This window comes from Panthera pardus, unplaced genomic scaffold (assembly GCF_024362965.1).
Source record: "Panthera pardus isolate Hobbes unplaced genomic scaffold, ASM2436296v1 HiC_scaffold_6, whole genome shotgun sequence".
Taxonomy (NCBI): Eukaryota; Metazoa; Chordata; class Mammalia; order Carnivora; family Felidae; genus Panthera; species Panthera pardus.
This window is the reverse complement of record NW_026526991.1, coordinates 65,812,286-65,831,671: the sequence shown is the minus strand read 5'-3', so window position 1 is coordinate 65,831,671 and position 19,386 is coordinate 65,812,286. Positions and strand designations below refer to the sequence as shown.

General features: G+C 45.0%; 1 long non-coding RNA gene across 1 annotated transcript; it reads left to right on the top strand.

The window, feature by feature from the left end:
- Window positions 1–2,511: 2,511 nt before the first annotated feature.
- Window positions 2,512–15,129, top strand: LOC109249051 (uncharacterized). The gene is made up of 4 exons (XR_002072419.2): window positions 2,512–2,857; window positions 3,657–3,719; window positions 8,396–8,456; window positions 14,499–15,129. It is a non-coding gene; the product is annotated as an uncharacterized LOC109249051 (long non-coding RNA).
- The last annotated feature ends 4,257 nt before the right edge of the window (window positions 15,130–19,386 follow it).

Genomic DNA, 19,386 nt, shown 5'->3' with positions numbered 1-19,386 from the left:
CGATGAAATAGTGAGTTCTCTGTCACTGGGAGTACCCAAGGAGAAGGTAGATGATCACCTATTGGGCATACGGTAGAGGGAAAGAAGCATTGGACAAGTAGATCTCTGAGAGCCTTCTAAACTCATAAACTCATTAAACAAAATGTTATGGAGTATGTTTATGCCCAGCACTAGGTGAGGAACAAGGTTTACAGTGTAGAATAAGATGGGGTCCTTGCCCTCAAGGAGCTTGCAGTCTAATGGGAGAGACAGGCATTAAACAGACAATCGAGTCTGTAATTTCAAATTATGATGTAGGTGATCAAAGAAAAGAATAGGATACTACTATAAGAGAATAACAGAAGAAATCTAATTCAGATATTGAAGGTCAGAGGGCCTCTCTGAAGAACCCACACTGAGGCTGAGATCTGAAGGATGAGCGGAGGTCAGCTTAGGAAAAGGGAGGGGTGGGTGTTTGTGTGTGCACGTCGGAGAAGTGTTCAGGGCAGAGGCAACAGCAAGTGAGAAGGCCCTGTGGCAGGAAAGAACAGTGGGGACAAAATTGTGAATGAGGGGAGAACGGGAAGAGATGAAGTTGACAAGGGAGGCAGGGGCTAGATCTCATAGACTACGGTAGGAGCTGCCATCTCACCCAGTCCCTTGACCTTGTCTCTTATCTGGTGCCCCTCCGTCTCCAGTCCTGGACCCCTACGATTTGGTTTCTGGCAGCTCTCCCCAGCTGCAGAGCCTCACCATTCCCCATAGCGCCTCCCACTGCCCTGGGCCCTCCCACGTAGTGGGTGCTTCTCGTACTTTCTCAGTGTCCCAGGAGCTGCAATGGTGAATTCTCATCTGTCTCATGTGGGAGGCCCAGATTCAATGCTTCACCCTTGCAACTGCCTTTCCTTTCACGAGGCAGCATAGTTTAGCGATAAAGAGCATAGACCCTGGAGCCAGCCTGGCTGGGTTCAGATGGTGTCTCTGTCACGTCCCTGATCTTGCCCAGTTACTTAACTGCCTCAGTTCCTCCATGTGTGAAATGAGGATGATGGTCATGCCTATCTCCTAGGAATGTTATGAGTTAATATTTATTGAGTGTTTAGGACAGTGCCTGGCATGTAGTAAGTACAATATGAGTGTTTGTTAAATAAAATAAATCACTGGCAATAAATCATTGCAACACCAGCTTCCCTGTCTCATCCTATGCTCTCCCAGTTCCCCACCCCTAGGCCTCCAGCCAGGGGCCAAGCCTACTTCTCTCTCTCCTCCTCTGCTTTTCTGGCCATGGTTGCCTCTGGCCACAACTCTGTACTTTAAAAAGTAGGCAGAGCTGAGTTTATTGCAACCCAGCCCTGGTCACCCAAAGAATAAAAGGTCCTAATGGTAGGCTGCAGTCAAATCAAGGTACACTCGTGACACCTCCCCGCCTTTCCCCATCCAGCTGTTTTCAGAAGTTGAGGGTGTTCTGAGAACACTGAATATATCACTGAGAGGCGCCTGGGTGGCTCATTTGGTTAAGCATCCGACTCTTGATCTCAGCTCAGGTCTTGATCTCAGGGTGGTGAGTTTAAGCCCCACATTGGGCCGTGCTGGGAATAAAGCCTGTGTGTGTGTGTGTGTGTGTGTGTGTGTGTATCACTGAGCCCCATTTATTTCCTGGGCCCTGGGCCTGATCTCCAAGACTGAGTTTAAAGCTTCTCCCACCTGCTCCCCTATGACCCTATGCTCAATCCAGGCTCATTCCCTGCCAGCTTTCTTTATCTGTGTCCTTGAGGGCAGCAACTGTCTCCCTGTTCTCTGTTGCATCCCAGGCCCTACCTAAACTGGCACTTATCCTTCCAGCCTCATTTCTTTTTGGTCCTCTTCCTGGCATCTCTGAGCCAGCCACACAGGCCCGCTGTCAGCTTCTCAGGATTGCTGTTTTCCCACCAGGGCCTTTCCATGTGCTCTTCTCCCAGCCCCAAGTCTTCTCCCTCAGGTCTTTGCCTGGCCGGCTCCTACTACTTCTTCAGGTCTCAGTTTATCCATCACTTCCTCCAGGAAGCCCTCTGTAAGGCCCCTGGTCTAGGCCAGTGGGTCTCCCAGCACCGGGATTTCCCTGCTGTATTTTAACCATCTCTTTACTTATCTGTATTTCCCATTAGATGTCAAACTCAGGCAGGGCAGAGATCATGTTTCTCTAGTTTGCTATTGGATCTTCAGTGCCCAGCACAGGGCCCATAATAGAGTTTACGCCCTGGGGCCCATGGATGAGCTTCCAGGGGTTCACAGGGCTCCCCAAATCATATGAAAATGTTTATAGATTTGTAGTGCATTCTTCCTGGGAGAGAGTCTGTATTTTTTATCATAATCTCACAGGATGTGTAACAACCCCTCCCACCCGCACCCCCCCCTCCCCCAAAAGGTTAAGAACTTTTTAGGCATCAGTAAACACTAGTTTTTGGTTGGATTCATCCATCCATGAATATAGTTGTTGATGCTCAATGAACAGTTATTGAATGGATGACTATGACTCTTCCTCAGGGTTAGGATGTTTTTAATATTTTCAACGGATCGAGTAAAACGTCCGAAGAAACCTTTGCCAGTTCAGCCCCTAGCTCTGCGGCCTTAAATACCCCTCCCCCAGTGGGGCCCACAGCTTAAGACCAAAGCTTCAGCGCCTCCCAGAACCCCTGCCAGAACCGATCTCCAGTCCCGAAATCCACCTACTGCGCCTTTGCAGCCTGTCAACTGAAAATAGTCCTGGTAAGAGCAGGGGTGGCGGAGCAGGAGTCCCGCAGAAGCTTTGAATGTGGGAGACTCTGCCCCCTGCTGGCTGCCTTGCTTTCCTTCAGCGCGCGCTCCAAGAATGAGGTCAGAGCAAGGAAGAGAGGGCCAGGTGAGTCAGGGGGCCTGGGCAGGGGGCGCCGCCCCCCCCCCCGACCTTCTCCCCGCCCCCCCCAACCCCCGCGATGGGCAGTCCTTCCTGTCAAGATTAGGCTTCATTTTCAATCAAGTCAAGGGCGGTAGCTTCTGCTTTGGGGCCCCCACTGCTTCCCTTCCCAAGGGTCCTATCTTCTCCCAAATTAGAAGTTTAGGGAGGGCCGGGGGCGCAGTGGGGGTGGATGTTCCTCTGGAGCTCAAGGGAGGTCCAATCACTCAGACTTGGCTTTCTCATGGATCCATCTCTTTTCCCGGAGCCTGGCTACTGCCGACACCTTTGGATCCTGAGCCAATTCTCTGCATTGCCTGCCTACACTTGGCTGGTGGTGTACCAGCCTCCCCACATCACCATGGAAACAGGAGCCTCTGCGTCCATCCCGGAGCTCATTTGTGAAGCTATGGGAAGAATGTGGATGCTGGGGTTGTGCTGGGGGTGCTGCTTAGGAAGGCCAAAGAGATAGCGTTCACAGAAATTGTGGAGAGAAGGAGAGACCTTGAGACACCAGGGTGGGGGAGGGATTGCTTTGTAAGGGTTATTGGAATAACTTGTACCTTGTGAAGACAGGTGGCTTCCTTGACAGGCCATAACTGCAGTTCTCTCCTGGATCACTGGTCAGTCCAAACTGACCAACCCCTCCCTCCCCACGGATGGCCCTTTGTAGCGCGGTAAACTTGAGGGACTTACTTGACCCCCAAGCACCACTCTTCTCATCTGTAAATGTAAAATAAAAATAACAGCAGCACTTACTTAACAGGGGTCTTGCAAGAATCCGATGCGGGGACGCATATACAACACACAAAACAGTGCTCAGCACATGGTGAGTACTCAAAAATATTGTTATTGTTGTACATGCTAGCATTGCACATGTATCGGAACTTGTCATTTGTGTCTCTCTAGCTAAACTGGCAGCCCTTCAGTAATAATACCCTAATACTTTACAGTTTGCAAAGTGCTTTTACACACATTCGCTCAGTTGTCCCACCTCAGTCCTGAAAAATAGAGATTAGCCTCCCCACTTGGCAGACAAAGATGCAGATTCAGAGTTTAAGCTTGTCTAAAGGCTCAGCTCTAACCTGATGCTAAAACTCAGGGTTCTGTAAAGCCTGAGCGCTCTGCCCTATTCATTCATCTCCCTTCTGTGTGCCTCTGTGCCCAGCACTGCGCCACGGAAAGTCAGTATCTCATTGTTCAGTGACATCGATCCTGGAGCAGGAGTCTCAGGGAAGAGCTAATCCTGAAGTGTAGGCATTGAGTTTGACCATGAAGGAAGCAGAAAAGTCTCGATTGAATCTGTAATTTAAAACATTCCCACAGAAGGGGAGTGACTGCTAATGGTTTGGGGTTCTTTTGGGGCTGGTGAAAATGTTCCAAAATTGATTGTGGTGATGATTGCACAACTCTGTGAATGTACCAAAAACCATCGAATCGCACACTTTGAAGTAGTGCAATTGTACGGTATGTGAATTACATCTCAATAAAGCCCATATTTTTAAAATTCCCACAAATCAAATACCAGGCCCAGAGGTGGCCCCAAGGAAGTCCACCACATATTTAAGGAAAAAATAATGCCAATTGAATACAAATTCCTCCAAATAATAGAGAGAAAGGCTACTTCCTCCAACTCATTTTATAAGGCAAGCATAACCTTGATACCAAAACTGATAAAGACATTTTAAGAAAGGGAAATTAGATTCATGATCACAGATGCAAAGTTCTAGAAGCAAAGTCTAGACTATAAACAAATACTATCTAGCCATTTACAAAAAGGATGATTTATCATGATGTTCACCTCAGCAAAAGATTAAGTTATTTTAACATCTGAAAAGCAGTGTAGTTCACTGTATGCTCCAAACATTGAGAAAAATGAAATAATTTTGTCCACATATATGGACACTCGATTTGTGACAAAGGAGACAGTGCAGAGCAATAGAGGCAGAAAAGTGTTGGGTAAAATTCAACATCCATTCATGATTTAAAACAGTCAAATCTAGGGGCACTCAGTCAGTTAAGCATCTGACTCTTGGTTTCAGCTCAGGTCAGTTCATGAGATGGAGCCCCGGGAAGGGCTTTGCACTGACAGCACGGGGCCTGCTCGGGATTCTCTCTCTCACCCTCTCTCTGCTCCTCCCCTGTGCATGTATGTGCATACACATGCACACACAATCTCTCTCTCTCTCAAAATAAATAAACTTAAAAAAAATAAAACAGTCAAATCTAATAAACTAAGGAATTAGTGAAAACTTTCTTAATTTGATACAGAATAACTTCAAAATCCCCGTGACTAAACATCACACACACTTAGCAGTGAAATGCTGAAACTTTTCCCTTTGAGATCAACAACAAAATGCTCCCTATTATTTTTCTATTCAATTTTGTTTAACATTGTCCTGGAGGTCTTAACTAATGCAGGAGGGGGGGAAAGAAAGGAACAAAGGATTCAAGGAAAAGAAGAAATAAACTTGTCATTATTCACAAATGATCTAATTGTGATACAGAAAATCGAGAGAAATCTGTAAATAAATTATAAGAATTAAGAGGGCAGTTAAGCAATATTGCAGAATACAAGATCAATTTTCAAAAATAAATGTTTCATATAAATCAATATGTCAGCAACAAGCAGAAAAAGTAAGTTATAAAATATACCATTCACATTTGAATAAAAAATATCAAATATCTAAGAATAATTCTAACAAAATTTGTTGAAGACCTCTAATAGGAAACCTATATAATAATATTAAGGGAGATTAGGGGCACTTGAGTGGCTCAGTCAGTTAAACATCTGACTCTTGATTTCAGCTCAGGTCATGATCTCAAGGTTGTGGGATCAAGCCCTGCATTGGGCTCTGTGCTGACAGTACAGAGCGTGCTTGGGATTCTCTCTCTCTCCATCTCTTTCTGCCCGTCCCCTGTTTGCACACGAATGAACATGTGTGCACACACACTCTCTCTCTCTCAAAAATAAATGAATAAACTTCAAAAAAATTTTTTAATCTTTATTTATTTTTGAAAGAGAGAGACAGAGTGAGAGCAGGGGAGGAACAGAGAGAGAGGGAGACACAGAATCCGAAGCAGGCTCCAGGCTCCAAGCTGTCAGCACAGAGCCTGACACGGGGCTCGAACTCACGAGCCGTGAGATCATGACCTGAGCTGAAGTCGGACACTTAACCTACTGAGCCACCCAGGTGCCGCTGAATAAACTTTTTAAAAAGAGAGAAATTAAAGAAGACCTAAATAAATAGAGAGATGTACCATGAACATGGGTTGGAAGACAGTATTATAAAATGGCAATTCTCCCCCAACTTATCTAGAGATTCACTGCAATCCCCCATAAAATCCCAACAGGGTTTTTTAAGAACGGAAGCTAACAAGCTGATTTATACATTTATAGAGAGATTCAAAGGGCCAAGAATAACCGAGACACTCTTCAAGAAGAAGAAGATGTGAGTCTTTGGTCTAGCATATATAAAGACTTATAATAAAGCTATAAGGATTAAGACAATGTGATATTGGTACAAGAACAGAGAAACTGGCCAACAAAATAGAATAAATAACTGAAACACAAACCCACATGTATATGTACCTTTGGTTTATGACAAAGGGGATAGTGGATAGTGGTGAGGAAATATCCCCAAGGCTTATATAACATTACAATATACAAAAATCAACTTGGGGTGGCTGGCTGGCTCAGTCGGTGGAGCATAGGACTCTTGATTTCAGGGTTGTGAGTTTGAAGCCCATGTTGGACATAGAGATTACTCAAAAATAAAATCTTAAAATTGTTTTAATTAAAAAAATCAACTTCAGGTGAATTATAGATATAAATGTAAAAGCCAGAACAATAAAGCCTCTAGAAAATAACGCAGGAAACTATTCTCATGATGTTAGAATAGGCAAAGACATCTTAAACAGTATACAAAAGGAAACAGTAAGCCTACAGAAGAAGACTGACACATTTGCCTACACTAAATTTTTAAAATATTCCATGGGTTATACAAGCAAAACATAATTAAAAGGCGAAAAGGAAAAGGGTTAATAATATAGTATGTGAATTAAATTTAAAAAAAAAATTTTTTTTAACGTTTATTTATTTTTGAGACAGAGAGAGACAGAGCATGAACGGGGGAGGGGCAGAGAGAGAGGGAGACACAGAATCGGAAGCAGGCTCCAGGCTCTGAGCCATCAGCCCAGGGCCCGACGCGGGGCTCGAACTCACGGACCGCGAGATCGTGACCTGAGCTGAAGTCAGCCGCTTAACCGACTGAGCCACCCAGGCGCCCCAATATGTGCATTAAATTTTATAAAAAAGAAAAGAAAGTGCATTGAGAGATGTATAGAACTGTTGAATCACTATATTGTACACCCAAAACGATTATATAACGCGGTATGTTAATTACATTTAAATGAAAAAAAAAAAAAAAAAAAAGGAAAAGAAAGTGAAAAGTTAAGCCGCAAAGTAGGAGAACAAATCTGGAACACATAGACTGACAAGCGACCTACACTCAGCCCATAAAATGAAGTATCACAAATCAATAAGACAAAGACATAAAACCTAACAGAAAAATGAGCAAGAAATTCAAGTAGATACACCACAAAATAGGAAGCCCAAATGGCAAATAAACCTTGGAGAGGGTGTTTGACTTCATTAATCATCAAGAAAATACACACCCACTGACAACACTCAAAGTAAAAAGTCTGAAAATATCAAGTGGTGGGGAGGACGTGAAGCCACAAGGGTTCTCATACACTGCGGGTAGGGGTGTGAACTAACACAGACGCTTTGGAGAACAGCTCAGTTCTATTCTGATAAAGTTTAAGATTTGCATAGTCTGGGGGCGCCTGGGCGGCTCAGTTGGTTGAGTGACCAACTTCAACTCAGGTCATGATCTCGCAGTTCGTGAGTTCGAGCCCCGTGTCGGGCTCTGTGCTGACAGCTCGGAGCCTGGAGCCTGCTTCCCATTCTGTGTCTCCTCCTCTCTCTGCCCCTCCCCTGCTCATGCTCTGTGTGTCTCTCTCTCTCAATAATAAATACACGTTAAAAAAATAAAAAAAAAAAAACATTGCATAGTCTGTGAACTGGTACTTGTACACACCCATAGAAATACATGCACACGTGCCCCCGAGGAACAAGTACGAGAATTTTCACTGCCCCATTTTTCCTGATAGCGCTAAATTGGAAACAATGGAAATGTCCACTGACAGAATAGAAGTAATATACAAGTAATACAAGCTTATTGATTTTATTTATATACATTTCAATAAAAGGCAATACCAGGGGTGCCTGGGTGGCTCAGTCGGTTGAGTGTCCGACTTCAGCTCAGGTCATGATCTCACAGTTCGTGAGTTCAAGCCCTGTGTCGGGCTCTGTGCTGACAGCTCAGAGCCTGGAGCCTGCTTCGGATTCTGGTCTCCCTCTCTCTCTGCCCCTCCCCCGCTCGCATTCTGTCTCTCTCTCTCAAAAATAAATAAACATTTAAAAAAAATTTTCTTAAAAAGGCAATACCAAACTGCAGTTTGTTGACCACAGATCTTGGGACTTCTCAGCCTCCATAATCATGTGAGTCAATTTCCTATAACAAATCTATCTATCTATCTATCATCTATCTATCTATCTATCTAATCAATCTCTCTCTTATTGGTTCTGATTCTCTGGAGAACCCTGACTAATACAGATTTTGGTCAGTACTGGGAGTGGTTCTAGATAAACAAAACTTTAAAGTTTATTTATTTATATTGGGAGGGAGAGAGAGATAGAGGGAGGGGCAGAGAGAGAGAGAGAGAGAATCCCAAGGAAGTTCCACACTGTCAGCATAGAGCCTGACTTGGGCCTCGAACCCATGAACTGTGATATCATGACCTGTGCCAAAAATCAAGAATTGGATATTTAACTGACTGAGCCACCCAGGTGCCCCTAGATAAACAGAACTTTAAAACTGAGGGCTGGGGCGCCTGGGTGGCTCAGTCGGTTAAGCGGCCGACTTCGGCTCAGGTCACGATCTCATGGTCCGCAAGTTCGAGCCCCGTGTCGGGCTCTGGGCTGATGGCTCGGAGCCTGGAGCCTGCTTCCGATTCTGTGTCTCCCACTCTCTCTGACCCTCCCCCGTTCATGCTCTGTCTCTCTCTGTCTCAAAAATAAATAAACGTTAAAAAAAAAAAATTAAAAAAAAAAAAACTGAGGGACGCCTGGGTGGCTCAGTCGGTTAAGCGTCCGACTTTGCCTCAGGTCATGATCTCACAGATGGTGAGTCCAAGCCCCACGTTGGCCTCTGTGCTGACAGCTCAGAGTCTGGAGCCTGCTTTGGATTCTGTGTCTCCATCCCTCTCTGCCCCTCCCCCACTCATGCTCTGTCTCTATCTCTCTCTCTCTCTCTCAAAAAAAAAAAAAAAAAAGATGAGTTTTCTGGTGGACACCTGGGTGGTTCAGTCAGTTAAGCAAGCACCCAATTCTTGATTTCCGCTCAGGTCAGCTTGGGATTCTCTCTCTCCTATTCTCTCTGCCCCTACCACTCTGTCTCTCTGTCTCCCTCTCTCTCAAAATAAATAAATAAACTTTTTTTTTTTTAAAGATGAGTTTTCTGAATTGGTTCTGGGGTTTCTGGAACTGACTCTATAATCTGATTAGATATAAAGACACTAATAATTCTATTTCCAGTAGTAGAGAGAGCACTGGTTGTCCATGGCATGATCTGGCGACAGAGGTATGCAAAATATCACCATTGGATATTCCTATTTATTTATTTATTTTTTGAGAGAGAGTCCTGTGCAAGCAGGGAAAGGGCAGAGAAAGAAGGAGAGAGAGAATCCCAAGCAGGCTCTGTGCTGTTAGCACGGAGCCCCGTTGAGGGCTTGATCTTACGACTGTGAGATCATGACCTGAGCCAAAGTCAGATGCTTAACGACAGAGCCACTCAGGCGCCCCCACCTTGGCTGTTCTTTTTTTTTCTTTAATGTTTATTTTATTTTTGAGAGACAGAGAGCGAGTGCAAATGGGAGAGGGGCAGAGAGAGGGAGACACAGAATCAGAAGCAGGCTCCAGGCTCTGAGCTATCAGCACAGAACCTGACGCGGGGCTCGAACTCAAGAACTGTGAGATCATGACCTGAGCCAAAGTTGGACGCTTAACCGACTGAGCCAGCCAGGCGCCCCTGGATATTCTTCATCAACCACTTATAAGAAGCAAGGACGTGGGTGATTGTGTATATGCTACTCTAACATTTTTGGCAAATTAACAAGAACAATGAAATTAGCTTCTTATTCCTATTGTTACTGTATGAAATGAGGAAAGAAAAGGAAGAGTTTAGAGATTCAAATTCTAAACTCAAGTGCCACATAAATGACCTCAAAGGTACTTATGTGTGTCCTCAAAGAGACCTATGTCTTCCAGCTGCCAGGTGGACATTGCTGAAACTCAAACACAGAATCTCATCCTGCTGAACTACCACACAAGTCGAAACCCCAGCCTCACAGGGTGTCTGCTGTTAAAGCAAGGGCATTGGTTTAGGAAGGAATGGGATCTTAAAAGTTGGAGTGGGGATGGCTTCCCTACCCCCATCTGAGTTAATTAACCTCGCATTGCCTCAGGAAATAGTAATGGCCTCCCGTGAGGTAGTGGCCATGCAAGACAGGGTCTATCCCCTCAGGACCCACACCCACAACCCCTCTCTGCTTTAGATTTATAACTAGACTCAAGTCCCAGCAGGCCCCTAAAGGTGAGGTACAAAGTGTGACCTATGAGGAGGTATATTATACTCCAAAAGAACTACTTGGCTGTTCTAACTTACGCTGACAGAAATTTAGAGAACATGTGTGAAATGGATAGTAAGGGCGTGGGATGATGATGGAAGGAACATAAAATCTGACTTAGCTGAACTTGTCGATATGAGCTCATTAAGCACAGATTCTGCTGCTTTTTTTTTTTTTAAAGTAGGCTTCATGCCCCGTGCAGGGCCCAATGAACTCACCACCCTGAGATCAAGACCTGAGCTAAGATCAAGAGTAGGACATTTAACCAACTGAGCCATTCAGGCGCCCCTCAGCTTCGGCACTTAATGTTGCACCCTAGCGAGTTAGACAGGATTTTAACAGTGTGATTCGTTGCCTGAAACATGGACCGAAAGGTGACCCACACTGAGCAAGTTGGAAATGCCAGATCTGCCTTGGTTTAAGGTAGAGGAAGGGATTCAAAGGGTTAGGGGAACTGGGATGTCATTTAAGATCTACTCACACACACTGGGAGGTTTCGGATGAAAAACAAAAAACAAAAAAACAAAAACCAACCTGTGAGGAGAGCTTTGTGATTGTTCTTCTCTGTCTGTAAGACCAGACCTAACAGAGGGCACTGCAGTCTCTGAATTGGTAAAACTAAATGCAAAGGGAGTAATTGGATCCCGGGGTGGCAGGAACCAGGTGGTTGCACTCAACCACCCAAAAGCAAGGTGGGAGTAGTTACCATAATGAACAGCAGAGTCAAACCAGAAATTAGAACAGTCTGACTCGGGGTGCTTTGCTGGCTCAGTTGGAAAAGCATGTAAATCTTGATGTCAGGATTGTGAGTTCAAACCCCATGTTGGGTGTAGAGATTACTAAATAATTTAATAGGGCCGCCTGGCTGGCTCAGTTGGTAAAGCATGCGACTTTTGGTCTTGGGGTTGTGTATGGACTACTTGAAAATAAAATCAATCGGGACCTGGGTGGCTCAGTCAGTTAAGCACCTGACTTGAGCTCAAGTTATGATTCCACGGTTCATGAGTTTGAGCCCTGCATCGGGTGAGCTCAAGGCCTACTCTGGGTGAGCTTGAGCCCCAGTTCTCTCTCTCTGCCTCTCATGGGATACTCTCTCTCTGCCCCTTGCTCACTTGTGCTCTCTCTCAAAAAACAAAAAATAAGTAAAATCAAATCAATCAATCAACTTAAAAAAAAAACCCACAACAGTCTGACTTACAAAAAATTATGGCATTGGCCAGCCGATCGTGGTGAGATATAAGAGAGATAGATAAGAAGCCTAATAAATTCTCATATAAACAGAAAAGTTCTAGGTCAAGAGAACAAAATTCTAAAAACAGAATTTTTAGAAATAGAATTTTTTCTGAATCATAAAAATAAACTTTCCAGACTTGAGCCAGTTTACAGACCGGTACCCCCGGAATGAAGGGGAAGGTGGATCCTCCCTCAAGAAGAGTACACTGCCCAAAATGCATACTGTTAATCTTTCTCCTAGCCTTACCTCCCCAAACCAATGGCCTTTTATCAGGGTAACTGTGCACTGGGGGAAAGGAAGCCATCAGGGACTACTGGCCACTGGCTGTGAACTGAAACTAATTCCAGGAGACCCAAAATGTCACTGTGGCCCACCAGTCGGAGTAGGAGCTTATGGAGGTCAGGTAATCACGGAGAATCTCACCGTGGGCCAGTGGGCCCTTGAACCCGTCTTATGGCTAATTTCCCAGTTCTGGTTACATAACTGGAATAGATGCACCCGGCGGCTGTCGGAATCCCCACACTGGTTCCCTGACCTAGGAGTGGAGGGATAGACCAAGTGGAAGTGACTACACCTGCCTCTTCCTAGGAAAATCATAAACTAAAAGCAATCCCTGGAGGGATTGCAGAAATTAGTGCCATCAAGGACTTGAAAGATGCAGGGGTGGTGATTCCTACCACATTCCTACCACATTCAACTCATCCATTTGGTTTGTGCAGAAGACAAATGGATCTTGGAGAAGGACAGTGCATTATCACAAGCTTAACCGGGTGGTGACTCCTATTGCAGCTGCTGTGCCAGATGTGGTTTCATTGCTTGAACAAATTAACATGTCCTCTGGTACCTGGTGTGCAGCTGTTGATCTGGCAAATGCGTTTTTCTCCATCCTTATCATTAAGGACCACGAGAAGTCATTTGCTTTCAGTCGGCAAGGCCAGCAATGCGCCTTCTCTGTCTTACCTCTGGGGTATATCAACTCTCCAGCCCTATATCATAATTTACTTCACAGAATCTTGATCACCTTTTGTTGGAAAAGACAATCTCATGCCGGCGGTCTTTCCACCTCTGTTTGGCCACATAAGAATGGATCTTGGGCCAGAATCTCTTTCTTTTTTTAAATGTTTGTTTATTTATTTTGAGAGAAAGAGAAATAGTGAGCAGGGGAGGGGCAGAGAGAGAGAGAGGCAGAGGAGCCCCACGTGGGGCTCGAAATCATGAACTGTGAGATCATAACCTGAGCTGAAATCAACAGTTGGATGTTTGGGGCACCTGGGTGGCTCAGCCGGTTGAGCGTCCAACTTTGGCTCAAGTCATGATCTTATGGTTCATGAGTTCGAGCCCCGCGTCAGGCTCTCTGCTGTCAGTGCACAGCCTGCTTCAGATCCTCTGTCCCCCTCTCTCTGCCCTTCTCCCTCTTGCTCTTTCTTCCTCAAAAATAAAGAAACGTTGAAAAAAGAGAGAGAGTTGGATGCTTAACTGACTGAGCCGCCCAGGCGCCCCTGGGACATTTCTTACTAAGAGATAAAGAGCCCACACAGCCTGTACTGGGCTTATCACCTTGTGTGAAAATATCTTTGCATGTTTCATGCTCAGTGTGTACTCCTTTGGTCTGCTTAAGTGTGAGCATCGATAGCTCTCAGGCATGCCCCTGGCTATTTCAGGCTCCATGGGTGAGGGGGAGATGTCCTTCTACTGTGCACCAGAGGGGTGCACGTCGGTCAATTGCCCTGCATTGGCTGCCAGGAGGCACCTGCTGGCCATGGGGGACCAATGCCCCATAAAGCTGAATGAAGCTGATCTTGTTCTATCTCTTCTCTGTGCAAATAAAGCGTTGTTTCATCCAGTGCTTGACTGCATTGTGTCTTCCTGGTTGACTCTGACACCAAGATGCAGTGGACAGAAGTGTTTGGATTTCTGCCAGTTGACTGCACTATGACGATCTTTGCTATCCTCCGTGTAGCTGGAGCCTTCCCTTAACACTGGTAACAAGTGCATGAGGTTCTGCTTAACAACTGTCCCTTCCGCAAGATAGCACACGCTTGTCTTTTACATTGGGGACATTATGCAGATTGGTTCTAGTGAGCAAGAAATAGCAATTACTGTAGACTTAATGGTGAGACATTGGTATGTCAGAGGGTGGTAAATGCATCCGACCAAAGTTCACGGTCCTGCTAGCTCAGTGAGATTTTTGGGGGTCTAATGGTGCAGGGCATGTTGAGCTAGCCCTTTGAGGTGAAGGGTAGCTTATTGCATCTGGCCCCTTCTATAATTAAAAAGAGGCACAACATCTTCCTGGGCCTCTTTGAATTTTGGAGGCAACATATTCCCCATTTGGTTGTATTATTCTGGCCCATTTACCAAGTGACCTGAAAAGCTGCTGATTTTGAATGGGGCCCAGAACAGGAGAGGGCTGTGCCCCAGCCAGCCTGCCGTGCAAGCCGCTCTGCCACTTGTGTCACGTGATCTAGTAGATTTCAGGTGCTTGAAGTGGCAGCGTCAGGCAAGGATGCTGTTCAAAGACTTTGTCAGACCCCTCTAGGTGAACTGCGGCACAGGCCCTCAGGATTTTGGAGCAAAGCCTTGCCATCCTCCACAGATAACTACTCTTCTTTTTCAAAACAGCTCTTGGCTTGCTGCTGGGCCTCCGTAGGGACTGAGCGCTTAACAAAGGACCAAGTTACTTTGCGACCTGAGCTGTCCATCATGAACCGGGTGTTGTCTGACCTACCAAGCCATGATGTTGGGCAAGCAAAACAGCATTCCATCAGCACGTGAAATTGGAATAGACGAGACTGGGTCCAAACAGGCCCTGGTGTCATAAGTGAGTCACGTGAAGAAGTGGCCCAAATGCCATGGTTCCCCACTACCTTTTCTCTTCCCTCAGGTGCAGTTCCCTCTGATCACTTGACAGAGGCAGAAAAAAGTCAGGCCTGGTTTCTAGATGATTCTGCACGTATGCAGGCACCACCCAAAAGTGAACAGCTACAGTAGAACAGCCACTTTCAGGGCCATCCCTGAAGGACAATGGTGAAGGGAAGTCCCCCCAGTGGGCAGAACTTTGAGCAGTGTACCTGGTTGTTCACTTTGCCTGGAAGGAGAAATGGCCAAATGTGTGATTAGACACTGATACACAGGCTATGGCCAAGGTTTAGCTGGATTGTCAGGGACTTGGAAGACACATGACTGGAAAATTGGTGACAAGGAAATTTGAGAAGGTATGTGGATAGACTTCTCTAAATGGGCAAAAAAAAAACCCAAAACAAAACAAAACAAAACAAAAACCCGAAAAACACAAAAACAAAAAACCCCATGAAGATATTGTGTCTCATGTGAATGATTACCAAGGGCAACCTCAGCAGAAGAAGATTTTAGTAATTAAGTGGATAGGATGATGCCTACTGTGGATACCAGTAAGCGTTTTTTCCCAGCCACTCCTGTCATCACCCAATAGGCTCATGAACAAAGTGGGCTCATAAACACGGTGGCAAGGATGGAAGTTATGCATAGGCTTGGCAACATGGACTTTCACGCACTAAGGCCAACCTGGCTATGGCAGTCTCCTAGTGCTCAATCTGCCAGCAGCAAAGACCAGCACTGGGCCTCTGACATAGTATCATTCCCTTGGCTGAATGGGTTGATTACACTGGACCACTTCCGTCATGGAGGGGGCAGTGTTCTGTTCTTACTGGAATATTTACTCTGGATACAGATTTGCCTTCTCTGCGTGCAATGTTTCTTACCAAAACTATCATTCATAGGCCTACAGACTGCCTTATCCACTGTCATGGTATTCCCACCACAGCATTGCGTCTGATCAGGGAAGTTGCTTCACAGCAAATGAAGCGTGGCAATGGGTATGCTCGTGGACTTCACTGGCCTTCCCATGTCCCCTACCATCCTGAGGCAGCTGGTTTGACAGAAGACTCAGTTACAGTCCCAGCTACGTGGCAATACCTTGCAGAGCTGGGGCGACATTCTCCAGAAGGCTGTAAGTGCTCTGAATCAGCACCCAATATATGGTGCTACTTCTCCGGCAGCCAGGATTCACAGGTCCAGGAATCAAGGGGTGGAAATGGGAGTGGCACCAATCACTATTATCCACTAACAATATTTTTGCCTTTGTTGCTGCAACCTTATGTGCTGCTGGCCTAGAGGTCTTAGCTCCAAAGGAGGAATACTTCCACCAGGTGACACAATAATGATTCCATTGAACCGGAAGTTGAGACTGTCATCCAGCCACTTAGGACTCCTATCCGTCTGAATCAAAAAGCAAAGAAGGGAGTCACTGTGCTGGCTGGGACTGATCCTGACTACCAAGGGGGAAATTGAACTACCGCTCCACAGTGGAGGTAAGGAAAAGAATGTCTGGGATACAGGAGATCCCTCAGAGTGTCTCTTAGTATTACTATGCCCCACGATTGGGTCAGTGGAAAACTATAACAGCCCAATTCGGGCGGGACTACCAATGGCCCAGACCTTTCAGGAATGAGAGTTTGAAAACAATGACCAGTGGAGGGGCCTGCTGAAGACAAACAGAATACAGAATGGATAGTGGAAGAAGATAGCTGTAAATTGACACCTACAACCACATGACCAGTTATAGAAATGCAATTTCTGTAATTACAGAACTGTTAATTGTCATAACAGTTTCTCCTTGTTTTGCTATGAATACGTGTGTGTATAAAAATAAAATCTTGGGGCGCCTGGGTGGCTCAGTCGGTTAGGCGGCCGACTTCGGCTCAGGTCATGATCTCGCGGTCCGTGAGTTCGAGCCCCGCGTCGGGCTCTGTGCTGACTGCTCAGAGCCAGGAGCCTGTTTCAGATTCTGTGTCTCCCTCTCTCTCTGACCCTCCCCTGTTCATGCTCTGTCTCTGTCTCAAAAATAAATAAACATTAAAAAAAATTTTTAATAAAGTAAATAAAAATAAAATCTTTGGGGGCACCTGGGTGGCTCAGTCAGTTAAGCCTCCAACTCTTAATTTTGGCTGGCTGGGGTCATGATCTCACAGTGGTGGGATCCAGCCCCTGCCTCCCCCATGCCACCACATGCATCAGGCCAGACTGACAGTATTGAGTCTGCTTGGGATGCTCTCTCTCTCCTTCTCTCTCTCTGCCCCTCCCCAGCTTGTGTGGGTGTGCTCTCACTCTCTCAAAATAAATAAATAAATAAGCATTAAAAAAATGTTTTAAAATGGGGCGCCATGGCTCAGTCAGTTAAGCGTCCTACTTCAGCTCAGGTCATGAACTCGTGGTTTGTGGGTTCGAGCCCCGCATTGGGCTCTGCGCTGACAGCTCAGAGCCTGGAGCCTGCTTCAGATTCTGTGTCTCCCTCTCTCTCTGTTCCACCCCCCCCCCCCGCCCCCCGCTCACACGCTGTCTCTCTGTCCCTCAAAAATAAATAAAGATTAAAAAAATTTTTTTTAATATTTAAGAATACGGAGCACCTGGTGACTCAGTTGGTTGAGCATCTGATTCTTGGTTTTGGCTCAGGTCATGATCTTGCGGTTTTGTGAGTTTGAGCCTTGCATTGGGCTTGGGCTTTCACACTGACCGTGTGCAGAGCCTGCTTGGGATTCTCTCTCTCCCCTCTCTCTCTGCCCCTTCCCCACTCACACTCTCTCTGTCTCACTCAAAATAAATAAACTTAAAAAAAAAAGAAAAAATATTTAAAAATACAAATGAATAAAATATCTTTGTTTTCTTTCCTATCGCCTTATCATGTAACATAAGATGTATTGACCTTATATCATTGTATTTAAGTATTATATCTTGTTATTATCTTTACTTGGAGATTAAATATGGTTTAAGGACATGTGAATAGAGAATAGGTAGACTTGTGATGCCTAATTTTATATGTAAACTTGACTGAGCCACAAGATATCCAGACATTTGGTCAAACATTATTCTGGGTATGTCTGTGAAGGTATGTATTTCTGGATGAGATTAACATTTGAATCAGTAGACTGTGTAAAGAAAGGAGATTGCCCTCTCTACTGGGGGTGGGTCTCATCCAAACAGTTGAAGGCCTGAATAGAAAAAAAATGGCTGAGCTAGATGGAACTCCTCCTGCTTGACTGCTGAACTAGAACACAGGTCTTTTCTGGCCTTTGGACTCAGACTGAAACATCAGATGGATGTACACACACACACACACACACACACACACACCCTATTGATTCTGTTTCTCTGGAGAATTCTAATAAAAGCATTATATCTCATGTTTGAAACAACTTTATTGAGGCACATTTTGCATATTAAATAATTCACCCCATTCAAGTATACAATTCAATGATTAAAAAAAATTTTTTAATGTTTATTTATTTTTGAGAGAAACAGAGCACAAGTGGGGGAGGGGCAGAGAGAGATGGAGATACAGAATCAGAAGCAGGCTTGAGGCTCTGAGCTGTCAGCACAGAGCCCGACCTGGGGTTTCGAACTCCTAAACCATGAGATCATGACCTGAGCAGAAGTCAGACATTTAACCAACTGAGCCACCCAGGCACCCCAGCAATTCAATGATTTTTTAAACCAAATTTATCAAGTTGTCCAACATAAATCAATTTTATTTATTTTTTTAAAAATTAGGTTTTTTTTTTGTTTTTTTTTTTTTAGAGAGAAGGAGAGAGAGCACAGGGGAAAGGGGCAAGGGCGGGGTGGTGAGTGGGGCAAGAGAGAGCACTCAAGCAGGCTCCACAGTCAGCACAGAGCCCATCATGGGTCTTGATCCCGCAATCCTGGGATCATGACCTGAGCTAAAACCAAGAGTTGGGCACTCAACTGACTGAGCCACCCAGCCACCCCCAACATAAGTCAATTTCGGAACATTTTCATCAACCCAATATGATCTTTCATGCAGATTTAATATTAATCTCCCCTCTCCCTCCTCCAAGCAATTTGTAGTCTACTTTCTGATGTTCTAGCTTTGCCTTTTCTGGATATTTCATATAATTGGAAACTTACGATATGTAGTCTCTTATGTCTGGCCCCTTTCACTGAGCATGTTTTTGTAGTTCATCCACATGGTAGTATGCATCCGTAATTTGTTTATTTTTATTGTTGAATAGTATTCCATTGTATGAAAAGAGCATATTTTGTCTATCATTCACATGTCAGTGGACATTTGAGTTATTTCCAATTGGGTTATTATGAGTATTGCTGCTAAGAACATTTCTGGGCAAGTCTTTGTGTGGATACATTCCCACGTCTCTTAGATTGATAGGTAAGAGTGAAATTCCTGGATCACACAGTAAATGTATGTTTAACATTTTAAGAAATTGCCAAACCGTTTTCCAACGCGGCTGCACTGTTTTACATCCCTACCAGCAATGTGCAAGGGTCTCTCCACATTCTCTCCAAAATGTGTTATTATCTGTATGCTAAAATATGGCCACTCTATGAAACCACCCCCCCCCCCCCCCCCCCGCCAAGGTTTTAAAAGGCTTAAAAACGTTCGGTGAGGAGGCTACGGCTTTTGATAAGTAAAACAACCATCTCTCAAAAACTGACCGCG